The sequence below is a fragment of the Mesocricetus auratus genome, unplaced genomic scaffold (genome assembly GCF_017639785.1).
Source record: "Mesocricetus auratus isolate SY011 unplaced genomic scaffold, BCM_Maur_2.0 Super-Scaffold_100007, whole genome shotgun sequence".
Taxonomy (NCBI): domain Eukaryota; kingdom Metazoa; phylum Chordata; class Mammalia; order Rodentia; family Cricetidae; genus Mesocricetus; species Mesocricetus auratus.
The window spans coordinates 22,878,244-22,902,330 of record NW_024429191.1 but is presented as its reverse complement, the minus strand read 5'-3'; the positions used below and the strand labels follow the sequence as shown (position 1 = coordinate 22,902,330).

Here is a 24,087-nt window from a genome sequence, read left to right as displayed (position 1 = left end):
CTTCTCACCAGCTCTTGCCCCACTCCCCTCCCTGCCCAGTGTTCTCCAGCCACACTATTCTTCTGACTGTGACAAGCTTGTCTCAAGGCTTTTGTGTTTGCTTTGATCACTGTCTGAAATGCTCTCTCATCTTCTTCCCTTTGAGAGGAGACAGGCAGCATTTTGAGATTTAGAAAGACTTTCTCTGACTCCTAAGCTAGTCCTCCTCATACCCTACTCTATTATCTTGTCTTATGTTATTGACTGTAGTCACCATTCTCTGAGGCCTCCTTAATTTCTATATGTGTTGTCATCTTTTCCCAGTAGAAAGAAATTCCATGTGAGTGAGGCCTTAATACATTTATTTGGTGTTCTAACTTCAATAACGAGAACAAAGAAAAGGCCTGGGTATATGTTGAACAACAAATGGAAAGAGAACAACAACTTCTGAAGGCATTAACAGTCTTCAAAGTAGTCTACCGAAGTCAATCTTGCTCAGGCCTTACTGTCCTGTAAGTTTAGCAAAAGTCATTCTATTTTGTGTGCACACAGATGACCCCATCAGGCTTCAATGGACAGTTCCAATCCAATAGTCACATCAATGGTCTTGGTTAATAGAACAAACCTCAGAATCACGGATCTTAGAAAGTGACTGGAAGTATTGGAGGGTCTTGATAGGGATGGGGAGGAGAAAAGAGAGGATATGAGACAGACAATAACCAAAATACATTGTGTACTTAATTGTCAAATGATAAAACTAATCTATAAAAATAGCTATTGTATTTCAGTACTAAGATGGATTTTTAAAATGACAAGAGGATAAAAGTTAATGCTTTATGGGAGTGTAAAATGGTAAAGGGAAAATTCCTGAGTTGAATGAATGGCCTTTTAAGGCCGAATTCAGTCAAGAAATGTCAATAGCAAAAACTAGGGAACTCGACTTAGAATTAAGTAGGTACATTAATACTTATTTTTAAAATGTGGTAACATTTTTGTCAATGGCAAATCAGAAAATAGTAGACACTGGCATAGAAATTCCTCTGTCTTCTGTTTCCCAGAAGATAGCACAATATGTGACCAGCATTTTTATAGCTCACAGCATAGAGAAAATGCAGTTTCAGCATGATCCCTTGGCTACCCTTAGAATTCCTTAAACACTACACCCACTTCACACACCCTGATTTTAAGACAATGGGTGAGAATCTAAAAGGATACAGGAGTTTCAACTGACCTAGAAAGATCTAGTATGAGGAAATCATGGACTGAGATGAGTTATGAAACTTCCCTTTCTCATTAAGTATGGGGCTAGGTGTAAGGAGGAAGTGACTTGGATGTCTTTCAAGATTAATTCTAATCCAGGGCTTGGCTTTAGGTGGATAGAGGAGTGAACATGTTCAGGCATACGGGAACTTGACTTTAAATGTATATGAATATGGAGAACCGATTACCTATGAAGTTGGTAAAAACTAATCTTACAAGGTAGGCTATGGGAGATTTACCTCCTTCAATGGCACTTGAGAGAGGAAAAGTAAAATTTCTCTTTGGGAGGTTCAAGAGGTGAACACATCTAGGGATTATTCTCTTAAAGAGGACATTCACATCCAATGACCATCTGACCCAGCCTTGTTTCTTTAGGCACAGAAATGATTATCTTATGAGGCAACCGTGATCAACTTGGAAAACATATGATATATACTGAGATCTTAACGCCCTGTATCTGCCAAGTGCTAGATATGAAAACATTATTGTTGATCTATGCTAGTTGAGAAATATTTAAATCAACATTATGTAATGAGTAAATTTGAAGAAGACAGCCATTGCCAAGGAATTTGTAGGGAAATATTTACGTTTTTTAGTATTCTATGCATATCAGTTTTGGAAGTGACTATGAGAGAAGTGGCTAGAAATAGGGACAGGCAAGACAGAGCTTGTACACTGGGCATTTCAGCTGAACTCACAGGTAGATCTGGAAGGAGATGAGAGGGCAAAGACAAAATTAACAAACAAGAGGATAGCCAAGGGAATGTGGAGGTGGGAACCATGACTCGTGGATTTTAAGATTCAGGAATGACATTAAACCATCTTGCTTTTCCTACCATTTGAGACCCTGGGTACTCCAGAGTGGGATGTTTCAAAAGGTCTACTTTTCATACTACAGGACATGTCCATGTTGCCAGTGTAGGCTTAAAGAATTGGAATAACATGACTTAGGTGTGTATTGCTACATTTTTAAGAGATGAGTACTAAAAAGGACAATAATTCTCAAAATGGAGATTGGCTCTTGAGGCCATCGACTTAGCAAGACAACATAGGTACCATTCAATTACAAGGTACCATCATGATGATCATTACACAGTAGCTGTTCTGGAGGTAGTGACAATGCTCCCAACCTGACCAAAGTACTTAGTTGTGTTTAAGGCAAGAAGAACTCTTTTTAATAGGTATTCAGGTAGCCAAACAGGCAGGAGATCTCTTCCATGCTTTCCTACTATTGCAGGCATGAAACTTTGGTGATCCAAACTCAAGCTTGGGCCATAGCTTTATGTTCTGGTAACTTTTAACAATATTCTAAACCTCCTAAAACTGGCAGCTCCCTGCTGCTGTATTCACTTTTAAAACCCAGGAACTACGATTTGATGAAGGAAATGTGAAGTTAGCGAGGTTCTTCTTTACTCCTCCCTTGGAATTTTATTAGAGCATGTAGAGAGATTGGCTCTAGAGGCTTTTCAGCCTTATAACATCAGCTTCCGGGAAAACAAAGTACCATGCAGCTAATGTTTGTTTTCCCAAGCTGGCCTCACAGAGCTCATTAGTCCAGTCTACCCATTTTCTCTTTCATTTTCATCTACTTGGCTCAAATCTCACATTTGAATTTGGTTGTGCAACTCACATATTTCATGGTCCTCTCACTGAAAGCTTCTACGAGTAGTGAAGGAATCCAAGGAACCAGAATGTTCTGTTTCCTTTATATGCCCACATTGCTCTCACACCTTTTATGAGGTCTGCACATACAGTAATGAGTGACTTAGGATATGCTGTGTTACCAGGCCTGCATGAAATATAAATGGAATTATTTATTTGCAGTGGACCTAGACCAATTACTCAGCAAATTGCAATTCCTTTGGAATATACTTAAATAAATGTTTACATTGTTTGAAAGATTTGCAGCCACTCAAGAGAAATATGGGATTATTTTAATACAGAATAGATTGACTCTGCTTTAATTATCATAAAATTTAACTAGCAATCATTTATCAGAACTTGTTAATTGCTAGACTGTTCATTGTTTGACAGGTTATGTTGAAACAGTAAAATACTTTTCCAAAAGATAAGTGAGGAGAGAGATCTAGCCTGATTTAAGTCTCACACAATGTATGCATGTTCCAAAACATTACATGGTACATTGAAATGTATAATTTTTATTGATTAGCTAATCATACTAAAATATTTTTGCAAAAATATGAACTATTTTTCACTCAATATACATGCATGCTGATATGCACACTTATGCATTTATCAATAGGCTTTAGCTATGCCTGGCTAAGCAAAGCCAAATTAAGCTAAGTTATCTTCTGCATTCAAAGTTGTCAAAGAGGTTATAAAATAGCACTAATATGTTCCAGAAACACATTATATTTTTTTTCTATTTTTCCAAATCTATTTTTGTGTTAAAATAATTCAATATTTCTTTTGAACCACTGCAAATCTTTCAAACAAGGAAAACAATATTTAATCACCTTCCAAAAGTACCTAGTTGCAGGAATTGCGATTCTTGAAGCCATTGGTTCAGGTCTTTCCATGGCAAATAAGTCTAGTTGGGTGTGACTACATGTACATGTGGTGCTAGCACTCAGGAGGCTGAAGCAGAAGGCCCATGAGGTGAGCCTAGTCTGTGCATCAAGAAAGGAAAAAAAAAGACTGGGGAAGATGACTCAGTGGGTAAAGTGTTTGGTGAACAAGCATGAGGACCAGGTTTGGATCCTTAGCATCCAGTTAAATCCAGCTATAGTGACATGCCCTATTACTCTAGTGCTGGGGGACCTGGGATTTGTTGTCTAGTTAGTTTAGCTGAAACAGCAAGCTTCAGGGAGAGACTGTGTCTCAAAAAATAAAGTGCAGAAACAACTGAAGACATCTGGATGCCAACATCTGGCCTCCACAGATACAGATACACACACACACACACACACACAGAGAGAGAGAGAGAGAGAGAGAGAGAGAGAGAGAGAGAGAGAGAGAGAGAGAGAGAGAGAGAGAGAGAGAGAGAGAGAGAGAGAGAGAGAACAAATCCTATTGGTAGTTGTACACTTGTGGAAGTGAGCAACTTAGATGAGAAAAGAAAGGCCAGGATCATATACCTGCACCAATCCTGGTGCTATTTAGGGAAAGAGGTTGCCAATACCAGATGAAGTTAGATTTTTTTTTTCAAAAAGGCCAAAACACTTGCTGGTGCTTCTTTTTAAGTGACTCAGGCTAACTCCACTCAGGCTTCAGATCTAAAGCTGCTGTGAAGGCTTTTCATAGGTGCTTCATAAAGCCAAGAAGATGGTTCAGTTGGAGACATGCTCAAATATAATCTAGAGATCATTTAGGCACCCCCACATGGGTTCTGGATAGGTAGTGCTGCCTGATGGAGTTGAGCACATCTCCCTGTTTCAGAACCAAGTGCTGGATCACCGCAACAGCTATGTAACTAACTCCCTCACTCAAATTCTATCAGTTGATGCCTTTAAAAGTTCAAACAATGTGATGAGACAGCCTTGACAATGGGGAGAAAAGGCTGTTCAGGGCAGGGAACATCTTCTTGGATGTCCAGGCAAGGAGACATCACAGAAAAAAAATCAAACATAATTCACACATTTTCTTTTTCCCCCAGCTATCCCCCAAACACACAAACCTAACTTCCAGGACCAATATGTATTTTGGAAGTAAAGCTTCAGCATTCTTAGACTCTTGGATTTCTTCTGTCACTTAGTAACACAGGGTTAATTCAGAACTGTTCACTTGCTCTGTGCCCACACAAAGTTTTTGGTAATTGTCAATTATCTAACCATGAATGAATGACTGTAATGCATAGACTCATTTCACAGAGATGGAAGCTAACATTCAGAAAATTTCCCCGTTGTTACAAATAGTCCATAGAAGTAAAACATTGAGGTAACTGTGCATGACCCTGTTAGGGATTAAAGTCCTGAAGACAGAACCAGTCTGGGAACTGGGAAGGTGGGGTGGGATCAGCCTTTTTTTTCCTCACTCTCTTGGATTATTTAGGACCTCGATCTCCCCCTGAAGACATGGGGCCACATGTTCCCTAAATTGAATGCAATGTATGTTCTGGCACATAGTTCCCCAGGGAGCAAGACCACGACTTTAATAGATCATAGATTTATGATCTCCTAATATTTAGAAAAATGTAATGTTGAGAAATAAAACCATAGCTGCCCATACTTGTGAATGCTTATTACATCCTTCATTGCTTTAAGGACATTGTGTACCAAACTCTTTAATTGCCACGTATCTGTGTGGTAAGTATGCAGAGGGAAATTAAGAAAATTTTCAGAAGAAATAGATAGTAAAAGACAAACATAAAGTCAGGCAATCTAACTGCATGGCTCTATGTTACTTTTTAATAGATGGCCAGATGATGTACATCCCATATCATGGCTGAAGGCTAAGCTGGAAGATCTCAAAGGTGATCTGGGTCATCTGGGTCAATGACTTCTGAATCTCTCCATGCTCCACTCTATCTCATCACCTGTGCTCCTTACAGAGGGATGTACATAAAACAGATGAAGATTTCTCTAAAGAGAGAAAAGAGATGTCCGTGGTCTTCCTGAGAACACAGGGGTGTGTGTGTGTGTGTGTGTGTGTGTGTGTGTGTGTGTGTGTGTGAGAGAGAGAGAGAGAGAGAGAGAGAGAGAGAGAGAGAGAGAAAGAGAGAGAGATAGAGATATATAGAGAGAGAGAGAGACAGACAGACAGACAGAAGAATCAGTGAGTGTGGTGAATGTCTCAGAATTCTGATCTTTTGTTTATCACAATGATTCAAAACCATCACTTACAAATGTTATAGCCCCCCCAAAAGATGTGAAAACCATTCCTCTTTTCCTTCCGTTTGTCTTGCAGGAGGAAGATGAGCCATAGTTAACAAGTGGCAAGATATGTAGTGGATCAGCAGCCCAGCTAGGTGTCATGTCCAGGCTCCTTGGGCACTTTGTTGCTGGTATGTTCCTTCTCACTTCCAATTCCCAGCTCCACCTGGGGTGGTGATCTATCAAACATTCTTATGTCCACACTCCTGGAGCCTTTCTCCTCACTGCCTGGAAGTTAAATCCTTCTAACCACAAGCTGATTGGGGAAACTCCCCATCAGGCTTTCTGGGTTGAGACAAATGGCACAAAAACTTTAGGGTGATTTGTCAATGACAGAAACATCAATGTCCTGCCAAGGTCAAAGATAGAGACATAGTTAGCTACCAGTAGCAGAACTGGAGGTGGGAGGCTCACCTAGAACATTTTATCTTCACAGGAAGTCACATCGCCTCTGCTCTGGGTAGAAGAGGAAGATCGGACATCCTAACCCAAAGGCCTCCAGAAACTACAGAAATTAGTTCTGGGTGACTGAACATGTCTGGGGATTTCAGACCTTCTTTTCAGTCACAACTCTGGCCTTTCTGACACTTGCCTTCCCTCTAAGTTTGCTGTCATACCTTCTGTTTCCTTGGCAACTAGACAAGGCTGAGGGCTCCCAGGAGCATGCTCCCAGGAGGTGTGACCTGGTTTAAGCATGGAGGTGCCCTTTGTGAGGCAGAGTGGGTGCTGGAGCCACAGGCTTCGTGGCAACACAATGGGGCAGAACAGTCTCTATGTACTGCCACTGCAGTTACACCTTCCCAGTGTCACAGTGAGTAAGGAGGCTGGGTGTCTCACTCCGCCTACTCCTTTCACATATGCGAGGCTACCAGGAGGATGCAAATGCCTAGTATTGATTCCAGTGAGCATCTGTAGATTCCTGCCCCCATTTTCTGACCTTAGAGGCAGGGGCTAAGGGAAAATTAGTTATTTTAAAGCTTCCTGTATACGACAACATTTAAATCAAGTAAGCATACAGGTTATCATTGGAAACACGGAAAATCCACATAAAGGTATCATTGGTGCTGGAAAAGCATACCAACAGAGTATAGGATCAATTCTAGGGAGGGGGGCAAGGGATGTGTGCATGGTCAGTAGTCTAACTGATGCAAGGTCCAAAGGGCACTCTATGACTATGAGGGGAAGAGGGAGGAATACATGGGTAGAGGAGACAGATTTGTGAAAGAAACACCTTAGGAAATATCAATGGAGTAACTGTATACACACAAATCCTATTTATACATCACTTCTTCATCCCCAATGTTACCTTTCCTCATTTCCATTTCTTTAAGGTTCTGGGGAGGCAGGCACAGTACATGGAGCAGAGGAGAGTGAAATGAGAAGTTAGATTAGGAGCAGGGGCATCATGGCTGCTTAGAAATTCACCCAGCAAGGCAGTTTAGTGACAAAAATGGCTGTTGGCTTAGAGTAAGCTTCCGTAAGATGCAAGTGGATAAGACGGCAAAAGCTTAGCACTGGGAAACACCTTGCTACATAGACAGGCAACACTCAGCTTTTCCATACCACGAGAAAGAACAGAGTAAAGCTCTGAGTATAAACTAGGAGGGACTATAAACTAGTATAATCTTGTATGCCATCCTTGATCATGTTTACTCTTTCTATGAATTTAGATTGAGCATGTGTCCTAGACCTTTGACACTACACAAGGTGAGACGTTGTCCCTGATCTTGTAAATGGAACTCACATAAAGCAAGTTCTTTAAAACACAACAGACAAGTGAGATCTGGAGGAGATGATTTGGGGTAGCAGCAAGAAGCTAGAATTTACAGAGCCCATCAGGGTCATTATCCTTTGCTTTTAAAGTGTTGATATTCTCTGACAGCTTTCAAAGGGGTGTGATGCTGTGGCAGGCTTAATCAGAGTTTAAAGCAGTCCAGCTTTCCATTTTGAAATGGCTCTGGCTCCTATAGAGCAGGACTTAATGCTTTGATTGAGGTACTTTGTCCTTCTTTGCCTTCAACAAATACCTGTCATCAGAGCGTGGGATCAAGAAAACCCTCTGCATAGCATCATCTACCCGTGGGAAATCCCCTGAGTCCCCACCAGCTCTCCTTACACTTACAGCCAGCTTCGATTACTAACAGTGATGCCTTTGTGGCTAACTGCAATATCCTTACAACAATTATATTAATATCAAAGCTTGGAGTGAGTTGATGGAAAGCCGTTCATCCATGTAATGAGGTTTCAGTTATATTTTCGAAATATGGCAGATAATTTGGTGAAAAACTGTAGAGTTGTTTTACTCTGCCTGCTGAGACATAGAGGAGGCAAAATTCAAAGTCCTTGACTTCAAATGCAATATGAGAAATGTCACCTGCATATGCAATGCTGAAGACACATGAACAGACATGAAGAGGCAGTACCAGAGCTGAGGACACAGAATGGGTGGATGAGAGGATACAAACATCATAATTGTCATCTAAGATTGACTAACCCCACTGGATCAAGCACCACCTATTATCTTTATCTGTCTTGAATCTGGTAGCCCTACAGTATAGGTAGTAAGCCTATTTGTCAGAGACTCAGAGAGGTTTTCAAACCTACATCCTTCTGATGTTTAAGTCGGACTTTATTAGCACTCTGATGTTATGCCTTGTTGCAGATAAAGAGCCTTTAATTTTTTTGGTGTGGGATGATCAAATCTGTTTCATTAATTGTTGTTCTTATCATTTTTCCCTTAGTGTCAACTGTTGAATACTGGGCTTGGTACATACTAGGCAATCACTCTATCACAAAGCTCCATCCCAAGATAATTCCATTCTAGATAAAGAATTATTTCCAAAGCTAATACATGTGGGTATCTTCCCAATCAGAATCAGCAGGAAGATTTCACCATTATATGGTTCTGTGTGACATTCAGGAGACCTAAGACAGCATTCTAGTCAGTGCTCATGAGAACAGAGTAATAAATGAATAAAATGGAGTCACACAGCAGCAAAACTGGTACTACTTTAAATAGCTTTGTTGTTCCCTATTACATTATGCCAGCTGTCTGTGGAATCATCTGGGGTATCTTAAGTTACCAGAATCAAGCCCTACCCACCCCAGACATGCTGACTTAAGCATCTGCATCCTTTTCATTCTCAAGTTCATACACACTACATAGAAAAAAAGTAGATTCTGATGGTGATGGTAGTGGTTCATCACAATACCATGCTATGTCCATGTAACAGCACCGTGCCATGGATCAACAATATGTCATATCCATGTTTCTGGGTAGGGGACCTTATTTTGGTTAGCTGGAATCCAGGGTCCAGTCTCAGTAAGAACCACTGCTTTAAGAAGTCTCAATTTTATGCTAATCTTATTTTGAAGGGATACAATTCTACGAATTAACTCTCTATGTGCCTAGAATAGAAATCAAATGGTGATTCATGAATAGTGAGCCCCATTACTTTTCTATTCCAACTACCAGAACCTCTTCCCCTCTTCAGTCTCAAATTCTTCCAACTGGTGTCTTTGCCTATAAAACAATAGAAGTGTAGATGTCTACATCCCTTGAACAATGCACAGATGATAGCATTCAGGTTCTCTCTGTGTGTTTCCCCAACTTACCACTATATCTTGAAGACTGCTTCCCAGCTATACAAAAGGAGCTGTCTCCGTAAAATAGACACAGCATAAAATATCAATTCCAACCAGTTCTCAGTGGATAATTGAGTGGCAGTGGCACATTTCCACTCCTGTGCCACCATATGTCCCCAAACCCAGCTCATCCTACTCTGTGCCTGCTAACTAATGCCAGTTTGTACCCAACTCTTCTTTTTTTTTTCTGAGACAGCGTTTCTCTGTATTATTTTGGAGGCTGTCCTGGAACTCACTCTGTAGACCAGGCTGGCCTCGAACTCATAGAGATCCGCCTGCCTCTGCCTCCCGAGTGCTGGGATTAAAGTGTGCACGACCAACCCCAGCACCCAACTGTTGTTAAACAGAACTAGAACCTGTCTTAGGGTCACAGCATTCAGGAGGCAGAGTCTAGCTGTAGTTTATTCACAGTGTTCTGGGTTCATTGTATTTATTTTTCTGTTTACTCTGCTCATTGTAAGTGTCACTTATTTTCCACTTAGAGAATTTTTCTTTTTCAGCATACCTAAATTCCATGTAAATAACAGTGTTTGGCTTTAGTGAATACTGAATTTGTCTCTGTTATATTGTATGGATGTTGCAGGGAAAAACTGAGGCCAGGAATGGCTCATGTTCTTCTCAACACCCAATTGACCTTAACACCTACAATCTAGATACCACAAAGGGTTTTCCTTCTTGAACCTCATGACTTATACTCCTAGGGAACCTTTTTAAAGGTCTAGAGCCATTTTTCTGTAAGTCAGAATACATAGCAATCTGTTTTTTCTTCACCTCAGCGAAATAGTAGGCAACTACATAATGCCAAGCCTCTCATGCAGTTTTACATCCCAGACAGAGACAGGAAAACCAACCAGAGTCACATTATAGTAGGCTATTGCCAGTCTAGATATGCCAATTCAAATGGGCTTGAAACAAGCCATAGTAGTGCTAGCTTCTACCTGTGGAATGCTTCAGGACATACTCAGTAAAGGCAAGAGGTATATTCACTGGGTAGCTTAGGGGAAAGAGATTGGAATTTAGAGCCTTTTGAGGTCCTGATTTACCATCCACTAGCTCTGTGTCCCATAGCAAGTCACTCAGGATGCTCCATGCATCAGCTCTTCTCACCTGTAAAATACTGAACTGAGAATTAAGTCAGATTTATAGATGTTATGGGCATTTGCTATTTGTGTTGGAACACTGTTGCTATTCAAGAAAAGGAAATCCAATAGTTTTGGACTTTTCACTTCTTATTGCAAAAAAGTAGGAAGATGTAGGTGAGAAGTGTGTTTCTGGGACATTCAGATGGTCATTGTCTAACTTGCACTGTACCAGCAGCTACCCAGTCCAACTAGGCAAAAAGACCCTTTACTAGGAGAGTTACAGAAGAAAATATGTCCCTAAAAGAATGACGGTGACTCAAGTTATTATGGTTTGCTCATAAGTAAGGTCAGCAAATCTTAAAAAGGACTCTGTAGCAGGCTTACACTTATCAGACAAAACAACAATTTAGGAAAGGAACATTTCATCATGTTGTGGTCAGAGCTGCTGTGAGTACCAGGGCACAGTGACAAATCTGGCAGAGAGAGAAAAATCTTTGCATTCACAGGGTTTCCTCCTAATGGTACTGCCCCAAGCTCTGACTGCAAAATTCCTTTCAAATCTTTGAGTGTGCTGGAAGTCTAAAAGAGAATGGAATGTTGCCATCCAGGAAAGAAAAAGAAGCTGTCCTCCATTTTCACCTTGGAGGTTAGCATTAGCATTTGTTTGGAAAATCTTGCAGTTATGGGAAAGAAACTAGCCTTACAGCTGCTATTGATGTGGTTTCTTTCGTGTGGCAGGAACTGAGTGAGCACAGGGGTAAGGAGTCATGGCGAGGGTACAGGTTGTGACTGTTCCATCAATAATTTGAAGGTTGGCAAATGAGGAACAGGTCCGTTTGTCAGGCCTCTGGAAAATGGCCTCAGAATGAGCTTGAAAAGGACATGCAGACAATTTATCCATGGTCTTGAGATAGAAAATGAATAACTGCACATCAAACTAATACTATACTTGTCCTCAGGGAATGGATGTTGACATTTTTAAAGAACACAGTTCAAATATAACCTGACCATCTTTTTGGTGTTTAATCAAACTAGGCTAAGCTATCTTGTCTGTGAAATGACTAAAGTATTCACTTCAATAGATTGGAGCAGAAATTAATAAAATAAGGTCCATGCAGGGATTAGAAAGTACTGTGGAAAAATAATTTCTTTGTCCATAGTCACACAGGAATATAAGAGGCTACATATTAATTAGGTTTATTTGCCTCTCTCTACATACCTTATGGTAACAACCCAATTATATAAATACCACTTATAAAGGAAGGAATGTTTTTGATATGGAGTCATACCTTTGTAAATGATAGAACTGCCAGGCGTGGCTTCAATCTAAGATGCCAATTATTTTAGCTATTTCAGTACAATAAAAATATGTTGTAAGCTCTACTGTGAAATCCAGTCTCCCACTAAGCTATGCTGAAAGAAGAACAAGGAAGAAAACAGAAATTGAAAGTAAATAATGCACAGACATTACTATCCAACAAGTAAGGTTGGGCTTTGGAGAGAGAAAACCTTATCTTCATACTCACATCTTATGGTATGCCTGTGATTAAAGAGTTGAAGGACTTAGGCTAAAAAGCTGAGGAGCTCAAACATGTCCAGAAAAGACAGCAAAAAAGAAAATAAAGAGAGGACTCTGCCAGTGAGGACAAAATCAGGAGGACTCAAGGAAACAGGTGAGACAGGTTTGTGTACAGTCTGCCCCATGAGGCAGCCAGCATGACAAGTTTTTCCAAGGCTAACCTGCAATGTGCTATCAAATCATCTCTGGAGGGAGATTCAGGCAAGAGAAATCTGTGGCAAGGGCTGGGACCAGGTGAAGCTCATGTGCTGGGTCACAGGTCACATAGGTTTATGACGTTTACCTCACCACCACCACCACCCCATGTTTCTACTCTCAGTCCAGTGACCTCGGCTGAGATTGTGTGCTCCCTAGACTTCCAATTCCCCTAAAATATGGAGGTCAAATGGATGGGAGCCTTTTCCAGAGTACGGCTGTGTTAAAAGTACATAAGCTAATTAAAGTCACATACAGCAAACATTCAATAAAGGAAGCTATTCTCGATTAGCTTGGGGGTTATTGTAGAGATCTGCATGCTGCATCCACATAGACTGTAGAACAACTAATTAATGGCTTCTCCTGGCTATAGGACCCTGGGATCCTGGCAGAAGCAATTGTGAAGGGTTATTTGGTAAAACAGTTCCAATTTGGAGTAGGGTCTAGGCACTCCACCTTGTAGACACTCAAGAGAGTATTGCTTTACGTGGAATGGGATCCCAAAGTATATTCGTATACTAGGGATAAATACTGATCCATTATCAGAGGCCCCATAGATTTCCCAGGCCTCTGGGGTGTCCTAACTGACACCCACTTTCAGGAGGTATAGATCAGTCCTATGCTGGTTTCCTAGCTCTCAGCCTGGGGTCCATGAGCTACTCCTTGTTCAGCTCAGCTGTTTCAGTGTGTCTCACCAGTCAGGTCTTGACTCCTTTGCCCATCACTCCTCTCTCTCTGTAACTGGAATCCAGTAGTTCAACTCAGTGTTTAGCTATGGGTGTCTACTTCTGCTTCAATCAGCTACTGGAGAAAGGCTCTAAAATGGCATACAATGTAGTTGTCAATTTGATTATCAGAGAAGGGCATTTCAGGTAACCTCTCCACTATTGCTTAGATTGTTAGTTGGGTTCATCATTGTAGATATCTGGGAATTTCCCTAGTGCCAGATTTCTCTTTAAACCTATAAAATGGCGACCTCTACTATGGTATTTCTTATCTTGCTCTCCTATATTCTTCCCTGACTCAATCTTCCTGCTCCCCCATGTCCTCCTCTCCCCTCCTATTCTCCCTTTCCCTTTCTAACTCCTCCCTGCCCCCCATACTCCCAATTTGCTCAGGAGATCTTGTCCCTTTCCTTTCTCGGGGGACCACGTATGACTCTCTTACAGTCCTCCATGTTTCCTAGCTTCTCTGGTGATGTGAATTGTAGGCTGGTAATCCTTTGTTCTATATTTAAAATCCATATATGAATGAATATATACCATGTTTGTCTTTTTGTGACTGAATTACTTCACTCAGGATGCTTTCTTCTAGTTCCATCTATTTGCCTGTGAATTTCAAGATTCTATTGTTTGTTTGTTTTTCTGCTGAGTAGTACTCCATTGTGTGAATGCACCACACTTTATCCATTCTTCAGTTGAGGGACATCTAGGTTGCTTCCAGGTTCAGGCTATCACAAATAATGCTGCTATGAACATAGTTGAACTGATGTTCATGTTGAATGAATGTGTATCTTTTAGGTATATGCCTAAGAGTGGAATTGCTAGATCTTGTGGTAGACTGATTCCCATTTTCCTGAGGAACCACCATATTGATTTCCAAAGTGGCTCTACAAGTTTGCACTCCTATCAGCAGTGGAGGAGTGTTCCCCTTTCTCCACATCCTCTCTAGAATAAACTGTCATTGGTGTTTTTTATTTTAGCCATTCTAACAGAAACAACAATGTATCTCAGAGTTGTTTTAATTGGAATTTTCTGATGGGTAAGGATGTTGAATACTTAAGTGTTTTTCACTTTTCAATTTTAGATTCCTCTGTTGAGAATTCTCTATTTAGTTCTGTACTCCATTTTAAGTGGATTATTTGTTTTGATAACTAGCTTCTTGAGTTCTTTATATATTTTGGAAATCAGTCCTCTGTCAGATGTGGAATTGGTGAAGATCTTTTTCTATTCTGTGGGTTGCCGTTTTGTCTTGCTGACTGTGTTCTTTGCCTTACAGAAGCTTCTCAGTTTCAGGAGCTCCCATTTATTAATTGTGGATCTCAGTGTCTGTGCTACTGAAGTTATGTTCAGGAAGTGGTCTCCTGTACCAATTCGTTCAAGGGTACCTCCCACTTTCTCTTCTAAGAGGTTCAGCGTGGCTGGATTTATGTTGAGGTCTTTGATCCTTTTGGACTTAACTTTTGTAATGATAATAGACATGGATCTATCTTCAGTATTCTATATGCCAGCATCCAGGTATGCCAGCACCATTTGTTGAAGATGCTTTCTTTTTTCCATTGTATAATTTTAGCTTCTTTGTCAAAAATCAGGTGCCCCTAAGCGTGTGAGTTAATATCAGATTTTCAATTCGATTCCATTGGTCTACCTGTCTATTTTTGTGCCAATACCATGTTGTTTTCAGGATTATAGCTCTATAAGAGAGCTTAAAGTCAGAGATGGTGATACCTCTGGAAGTTCCTGTATTGTATAAGGTCTTTCACTTGTTTTGTTAGTGTTACCAAAAGATATTTTATGTTGTGACTATTACAAAAGGGTGATGTTTCTCTCATTTCTTTTTCAGCCCATTTATGGTCTGTATATAGTAGCACTACTGATTTTTTGAATTAATCTTGTATTTTGCCACTTTTCTGAAGGTGTTTATCAGCTGTCGGAGTTCTGTAGTAGAGTTTTTCGATTACTTATGTAAATTATCATATCATCTGCAAATAGTGAAAGTTTGACTTCTTTTCCAATTTGTATCCCCTTGATCTCCTTTTTTGTCTTATTACACTAGCTAGAACTTCAAGTATAATATTGAAGAGATATACAGAGAGTGGACAGCCTTGCCTTGCTCCTGATTTTAGAGGAATTGAATTGAGTTTCTCTCCATTTAGTTTTATGTTGGCTGTTGGTTTGCTGTATGTTGCATGTATTAGGTTTAGGTATATTCCTATTATCCCTGATCACTAGGACTTTTATCATGAATGTGTGTTGGATTTTGTCAAAAGCCTTTTCAGCATCTAGCGAGATGATCATGTGGCTTTTCTTTTCAGTTTGTTTACATGGTGGATTACATTGATGGATTTTCATATGTTGAACCATCCCTGCATCCCTGGGATGGAGTCTACTTGATCATGGTGGAGGATTTTTCTGATGGGTTCTTGGATCTGATTTGCCAGTATTTTATTGAGTATTTTTGCATCAGTGTTCATGAGGGATATTGTTCTGTAGTTGTCTTTCTTAGTTGTGTCTTTGTGTGTTTTGGGTGCCAAGGTAATTGTATCCCTGTATAAAGAGTTTGGCCTTGACCCTTCTGCTCTTATTTTGTGGAACACTTTGAGGAGTATTGGTATTAGCTCTTCTTTGAATTTCTCGTAGAATTCTGCAATGAAACAATCTGTCCCTGGGCTTTTATTTTGTTGGGAGCCTTTTGATTACTGCTTCTATTTCATTAGGGATTATAGGTATATTTATATTGATTTTCTGTTCTTGATTTAATTTTGGTAAGTGGTATCTATTCAGAAAATTGCCCATTTCCTTTAAATTTTCGAATTTTGTGGAATATAGGTTTTCAAAGAATAACCTGATGATTCTCTGAAATTCCTCAGTGTTCATTGTTATGCCACCCTTTCATTTCTAATTTTGTTAATTGTTGTGTTCTCTTTCTGCTTTTTTGTTAGTTTGGATAAAGGTTTGTCTATCATGTTGATTTTCTCAAAGAATTAACTCTTTGTTTTATTGATTATTTGTATTATTTTCCTAGTTTCTACCTTATTGATTTCAGCCCTCAATTTGACTATTTTCTGGAATCTACTCTTCCTGGATGAGTTTGCTTGTTTTTGTTCTAGAGCTTTCGGCTGTGCTGTTAATTCTTTAGTGTGACTATTCTCTAGTTTCATCACTTGGGCACTTAGTGCTATGAACTTTCCTATTAGCACTGCTTTCAAAGTGTCCCATAAGTTTGGGTATGTTGTGTCTTCATTCTCATTGAATTCTAGGAAGTCTTTGATTTCTTTTTTATTTCTTCCTTGACCCAGGGATGATGCAATTGTGCGTTATTCTATTTCCATGAGTTTGTAGGGTTTCTGAAATGTGTGTTGTTGTATTCCAACTTTAAAGCATGGTGGTCTGACAAGACACAGGGCATTATTCCAATTTGTTTGTATCTATTGATGTTTGCTATATTGTCGAGTATAACAATTTTAGAGAAGTTTCCATGTGGCACTGAGAAGAAGGTATATTATTTTGTGTTTGTTTGGAATGTTCTATAGATACATGTTAAACTTCTGTTAGTTCCTTTGTTTGCTTGTGAAGTTTCTGTCTGCTGGTCCCACCTAGTTGTGAGAGTAGGATGTTTAAGCCTCCCACTATAAATGTTTGAGGTTTTATGTGTGATTTGAGTTTTAGTAATGTTTCTTTTATGAATATGGATGCCTTTGTATTTAGTACATAGATGTTCATAATTGAGACTTCATCTTGATGGATTTCTCCTATGATGAATATGAAATGACCTTCATCTCTTTTGATTGATTTTAGTTTGAAGTCTAATTTGTTAGATATTAGCACTGCTACACCCACTTGTTTCTTGGGTTCATTTGATGGGAAAATCTTTTCCCAACCCTTAACTCTGAGGTATCATTCATCTTTGATGTTGAGATGTGTTTTTTGTATGTAGCAGAAGGATGGATTCTGTCTTCGTATCCATTCTGTTAGTATGTGTCTTTTTATAGGCAAGTTAAGACCATTAATATTGAGGGATATTAATGACCATTGAACGTTAATTCTTGTTCATTTTGGTTTTGTTGTTGTTGATGGTATTGTGTGTGTGGATTTCCCCCCCCCGCCGCCCTTTTTCTTTTGGGTATAAATAAATTGGGATTATCAATTGCCTATGATTTCCTGGGTGTAGCTAATTTCCTTGGGTTGGAGTTTTCCTTCCAGATATTTCTGTATGTCTGAATTAATAGATATGTATTGTTTAAATCTGGTTTTGTCATGGAATATCTTGTTTTCTCCATCTATAGTAATTTAAAGCTTTTCTAGGTATAGTAGTCTGGGCTGAAATCTGTGGTCTCTTAGTGTTAGTGGAATATTTATCCAGGATCTTGACTTTCAGAATTTCCATGGAGAAGTCAGATGTAATTCTGATAGGTTTGCCTTTAGATGTTACATGACCTTTTTCCTTTGCTGCTCTTAATATTCTTTTTTTGTTCTGCATGTTTGGCATTTTGATTATTATACGGTGAGGGGACTTTTTTGTGGTCCACTCTATTTGGTGTTCTGTAAGCTCCTTGTACTTTTACTGACATGTCTTTCTTTAGGTTGGGAAAGTTTTCTATGATTTTGTTGAATATGTTTTCTTCATCTTTGAGGGTAGGCTTCTTCACTTTCTTTTATACCTATTATTCTTAGTTTTGGTCTTTTCAAGGTGTCCCATATTTCTTGGATATTTTGTGTTAGGGATTTGTTGGACTTAAGCTTTTCTTTGGTCAATGAACCTATTTCTCCTCGTGTACTTTCAACACCTGAGATTCTCTCTTCCATCTCTTGTATTCTGTTGGTTATGCTTGCATCTGTAGTTCCTCATCATTTACCAAGTTTTTCTATTTCCAGCATTCCCTCAGATGGTGTTTTTTGCCTTGTCTCTATTTCAGCTTTCAAACCTTGTACTGTTTGAATTTTTTCTTGCAATTTTTGCTTTGTCTTTTCATCCATTTCTTGGTTTTCTTTGTTTTCCTTCCATTTCTTTAAGGTATTTTCTCATTACCTCTTTTAGGGTCTCTATCATCTTTATAAAGTTGTTTTTAGTGTCATTCTCTTCTGCTTTATCTGTGTTGGGATGTTCAGGTCTAGTTGATATGGCTTTCCTAGACTCTGGTGGGCATCATATTAATCTTTCTGTTGTTGACTGTGTTTTTCTACTGTTGTCTTCCCATCCCTTATCCCAGTAGATACCTGTGGTGTCTCTCTCTCTCCTGGTGGGTATGGGACCAAGGTTCTCTCCTGGTGAGTGCAAGCAGTTCCCTTCAGTGGCTCTCCTCTTCCTGTGGGTGAAGGTAGGACTAGTACCGCAACATTGCAAACTCTGGATGGGCTGTTCTGGGTCTGGTTCCCGTGCACAGGACCCAATCCTCAAGGAGGCTTTGAGCAGGGCACTAGAAAATGGGCCAGAAACAGGTCTATACTCACATCCTTCTGTGGGTCCAGGCAGGACTAGCTCTGTGACACTGGCAGACTCTGGAAGGGCCTCAGGGGGCTCTGAACAGGGCACTGGAAGGCAGCTGGAAATAGGCCCATGCTTATCTCCTCCAATTGGTGGAGGCAGGACTAGGTCACTGGCAGACTCTGGATGGGCTGTTCCGTTGGGATGAGTGTCCACCCCCACCCCCTCAGGCCCCAAGTCTCAGAGGTTTCCCAGAATAAACATCTTTAACCAGACCAGTGAAGACTTAAGGGGAATTTCTTTTAACACCAGTATTGGGGTGAGTGATAGCTCCAGAGAGTTGATGTTAACAGATTTGAGCCACATGGGACAATGCTATCATAGAGCTAGAAGAAAGCTCGTTCAAAAATGATACCAATCCTGTCCCACACTTGATCCTGGCATTAGGAGCTACTTTGATCATTTAGAGTGGATGCAATTTGACTCCAAGGCTAGTCTAGCTGTCTGGTCTTGGAAAGGATTTTAACAGAGGAAAAAGTTCTGATACCTGTGGTGAAATTCTAGGTCCACAACTTTTTTTCAACATATGCCTCATTCATTAGTTATTGAAGGCACAAGGCCAGGAAGTACCTGCCAATATGGAGGGATGTCAGTCTGGTTTTAGACTATACATTTTCTCAAACTAGATTTCCAAAGGAATTTATCTCCTTGATACCTTAACTGAAATATGGTATGTCAGAAGACAGACCCTGGCTTAATACCATTAGAGAAGTTGGAAGTCTTAATCTAGTCATTTTACATGAGGATTCATTTTCAAACTTATAAATCAGTGGCAAAAAGATCTGTCTCATGGAATATTAGTGGAGAAAGTAGCAGAAACAGACATTTGAGAACTCATTACACTGGACATTGCATATGCATGTGTACACATACAAATGGAAAACACATGTGTTTATATTTGTTTATGTAACCCCATGTATTGTTCATGTAATGGAACAACATCCCTAGGGTACCGGTTTATTATTATCTTCACTTCAAGATGGGAATTGAAGACACAGAGTGTTTGAAAATTAATCCAATATCACATAGGTAAGAACTAATAATGCCAGGCACTGAAAACCTAAACCTATAACTCTTTACCCACTATGATAAATTGTCTTGGGTACATGAGATAACACGAGACAAGCCCCTTTTCCAGTGCTGCCTATGAAGCAGCAATTCATAAATGATGATTAGCATTATTATGATATTAGTCCTAGGCCCCACTGTATGATCAAGTGTCTTCAATTTTCTTCTAAAGTTTTAAAACTTTAAAAATGGTTCAGTTTCACACTGTACAGACTCCATATTCTACAACTAGGCTGGTTCTCATGTACCCCCTTGAAATATGAGCCATTTGCCTTTATGAAAATATTTGTCAATTTATTAAAGGTCACAAAGACAGCCCCAGAGAAAAGGAATTCCATTCAAACAAGTTTCCAAACCATTGTGAAAAAGATGAGAATGGGATATGCTGGTAATGTCCAACAATCATCTTTAGCACCATCTTTTTGGCTGACACCCTCTGAAAAGAAACAACCTGGCAATCTCAACTCCTGCATGAAAAAGGGTTCTAGGTAGCCTTGTTCAGTAGACTTCTGGGTGCCTTCCTCAATGTATAGAAATATAGCTGCCGTATTGACCACTGTGTGTGATATATATGGATGCTATCACTCACTACACCATGGTAATTCCTCCTCCACATCTCACTATCTCTTTATCCCAACAGGGAGGCAAGAGGCATAGACACTAAAGGAGGTTATCCAAGGAAAGACCTCAGAACCTATAAATGTCTCAACCAAGCTTCACTGTCACTTCTGCTCCATGGCATGATTGAAACAGAATTACTTAAACACTATAATTCTTTTCTCATGTCACAATGCTGCTTTGTGGGTCACTGCTTCCTCAGAAAGCAGTGGGACTCAGGCTTCAATTTCAACTCAAAAGTTTATTTTCTTGCTAAAAAGTTCTTTTCTAAAATTCTGGAAACCAAGAATTATACAGGGAACAGAATGGAACAACATGAGCAGTGTCTTAAAACAGAAGCACAGAGCCAGGCAGCCGGAATCAGCTGTCTTTTAAATCATACGGGCCAGGGCCAGGGTTGATGCTGGCAGAGCTTAGCATCCATTATAATGAAGAACATGGAAATGCACACAGGGACCCATAAAACCCAGCAGCCTGTGAAATGGTGCCAGCCACTGTGTGTGTGTGTGCCAGAGAGAGAAGTAGCACTGTGCAAGATGCTCTTGTGCTTTTCCTGAAAAGTAAGTGTAGTAGGTGTTAATTAAGGTGTGTGTGTTTTCATTTTTGAGGTAGCTGTGTGGGAAAAAAATCTTTCACAGGAGTCTCTCAGGTAGACTACATTCACAATTGTAGACTTTCTGAAAGCAGAATTCTCCAGAATCAACACAGCTCCTAAGCTTTCTATGCTCTCCATCTCCTGCTGGGCTGGGAGCTTGAGAGAGACAGAGACAGACATAGAGATAGAGATAGATAGAGATGTGTGTGTGTGTGTGTGAGAGAGAGAGAGAGAGAGAGAGAGAGAGAGAGAGAGAGAGAGAGAGAGAGAGAGAGAGAGAGAGAGAGAAAGAGAGACTGACTGACTGACTGACGGTTTCTATTTCCCTGTCACAATAGTATCTGAGAGAGTGTTTTCATCACTGAAATTTCACCCACCTCACTTGCTATTAGGGATGGACTGTCATTCCACTTGTCCAGAGCAGAAATAAGGGGAAATGGAGGCACCAGTTTCTGAGAGCAGTAGAGCTCATACAAAGTCCTCTCATCCTCTGCTCTCAAATATGACTCTCTTGTCATCCTGAAAGAAGTGAATGACACCCCCCCAAAGTGTGTGCTGTATTAGGGAGCCTGGCAGGACTTTCAGTGGTGGCTTGGTAAAGCAGGAATACCAGGGAGTGCTCTAAGATATCTGCTATTTTGGCATGACAAATTCCCAGGCAATGCTAAGATCTCTTCCACCTCCCCTGTCTAGAAGGTCAAACTGCAGTGAGTCATAGGCTGTGCAGCTTATCGCTCTGGCCTGCAAGCCAGCCTTACCATTCCGGGTAGTTTCTCATGGAACAAAGTCTAGTTGGTGCCTTTTTACCTCTTGCCTTGTGTTAACTGAGAATGGAATCATGCATTGAAACACCTCCAGCTTTTAAAGACACACAGGTGTCTCTGGAGGATTGAGTGGGGCTGCTGAATGGGAAGGAGACAAAGTAGTCTAGATACCTTCTCATCTTTTCTATTATTCACTCACCCATAAGACATTGACTGGGAATCTGCTATTAATAACAACACTGATTAGTTTCAAAGACTTGGTGATGCCCAGTGGATAAAAAGAAGTAAGTTTCTATCCACCTTAAATACTATGAGGAGCAAAACTTAAACAAGAGAATCCTGTAAGAGTGATAAGCATTATGGAAACAGGTGAGGGGACAGTATTTTAGATGCCTTGATCTCAGAAGTGTTCACTGAATAGGCAACATCTGAACTGAAACCTGGTCGGAGAGGAACTTACAGGGAACATGTTCCAGGCTGAGGAAAGAGGTTTGTATGTACAGGTCCTGCGGAGGGACAGGTTAGTGAGTGTAACTGATTTATTATGGGCAAAGACTAGAATGGATCAGCTCTGGAGTTGTGAGGAGTCTATTAACAATGCCCTGGTGATGAGATTTTAATTCTAGCTGCCCCTCTTGATGATGGTCCAGCTCTCCCCTTTTCAAATATATTTCTTCTCCTTTCTATTGCCATTGCTATATTTTCCAGAGTTGTTCTCTATCTCAGCTGTACCACCTCAGAGCTCTTAATTCCATAGATCACATGGACCATATAAGTCTCATTACAGGGAGGTAATGGTCTCCACCACCACAGGAAAGGGTTAGAGAAGCCCGGAGTTCTAGAAACCACGTTCTAGGTTAGTTAGTGGATGTGATTGGAAATCGGAGGTGGTGATATCACCTTGGTTTTGCCTGGAAAAGGGCTCTTTACAAACCCAAGTTGTTCTGCACCAGTGCTGTGCACTCTGAACCTCATCAATGCAAATTCAGAGCATATGGGCCCCTGTGATGGATGAAAGTTGGCTTTAGTTAGCCTCCTTGAGTCTCATTTTCCTTGCGAAGCACTAGAGCTATAACAATACCTACTCCACGAGAGGCTTAGCCATGCTTTGTATATGAGAGTATTTCAATAATTTTATTGTACACCACCCCAAAACACTCATTTTATTTGTTTTACAAACATTCATTGCTTTGAAAATTCTATAAGTAAGCATTTGGAAAGGGACCTGAAATAGTGCAAGTATTGACTAGTACCCTGTGAGTTGCAGGCTCTCCACACAGGTAAGTCAGTTTTAAACAGTAGGTAGTAAGGGAAGAGGTGAATTGCCAGGGCTACCTAGTCACCAATGCAAGGAAGTTCTACTCACAACATCACCATGTATAATAGCTCTCATAAATTATGAGCCTATATGCCCTGGGTCTTGGGCCAAGAACTTCTGAGACAGACAGAAGAATGAAGGTTCCTGGAAGTACTGGTAGACACAACTCTAGCCCCAAGGCCCAGGACTCTAAGGTTAGTTGCAACTTGAGACCAGGAAGCAAAGGTATAGCTGAAGAGAAAAGAGCATTCCCTCCTGCCCAGGGTCTTACCTCCTTCCTCCTGGGTGCAGCAAGAGTCACACTATGGTAGATGTCAGCACTTGGTCATTCTTATTCTGATGGGGTATCAGGAAGCAAGGCCCAGCTTCTCTCACTCCCTCAGGTATGCCATCAAAGAGGAGTGGGAGGGAGAACTTCCTTTTTCAGTCTCTGGTTGGGGCACACCAGCCCCAGCCACTTCTACAAACTCACCCTTCAATTTTATACACCTGAGCACAATTCCTCCTTCCTGATTTCCTTAGTTCATTTGTGGCCCGCTGCAGAAACTTGCCTCCTCCCACCCTCCCTCATCCATTCTAGGCTCCCTTCCAATCCCTGTACCTCCTCCTCCCTTTCTGCTCCTGGCAGGACTGGCCCAACCAGTTCAGGTGCCTCAGAGAGGCTGCCTAAGCAATGTTAGCTGATACTTGGTTGGCCTTGGTCTCCACCGGGCTGATAGACTCCTGCAATTGATTTTTAGAGAGCACTGTGTGTTGGACTGAGAACTTGAAACTTTGACCTGGCCATGAAAAAGTGAAGATTTTCCAATTTCTAGGGCCTGTTCAGACAACTGTGAGCATGTCAAGGCTAGATACCAGGATTTGAGGGCTTTAAAGCAGCTACCACAGGTGGGCTTCATTCCAGGCTAAGGGGGCTCTGCATGTAGTATCAAGCTGAGGCATATTTGC

The 24,087-nt window shown here is 40.5% G+C and overlaps 1 protein-coding gene across 1 annotated transcript in view; it reads right to left on the bottom strand.

The window, feature by feature from the left end:
- Nucleotides 1-23,675, bottom strand: part of Atp10b (ATPase phospholipid transporting 10B (putative)) — a 309,498-nt gene extending 285,823 nt beyond the window's left edge. The window contains exon 1 of the mRNA XM_021228299.2: nucleotides 23,411-23,675. The gene's annotated coding sequence lies outside the window, so the exon portion shown is untranslated. The remainder of the gene's footprint in view (nucleotides 1-23,410) is intronic.
- Between the last annotated feature and the right edge of the window lie 412 nt (nucleotides 23,676-24,087).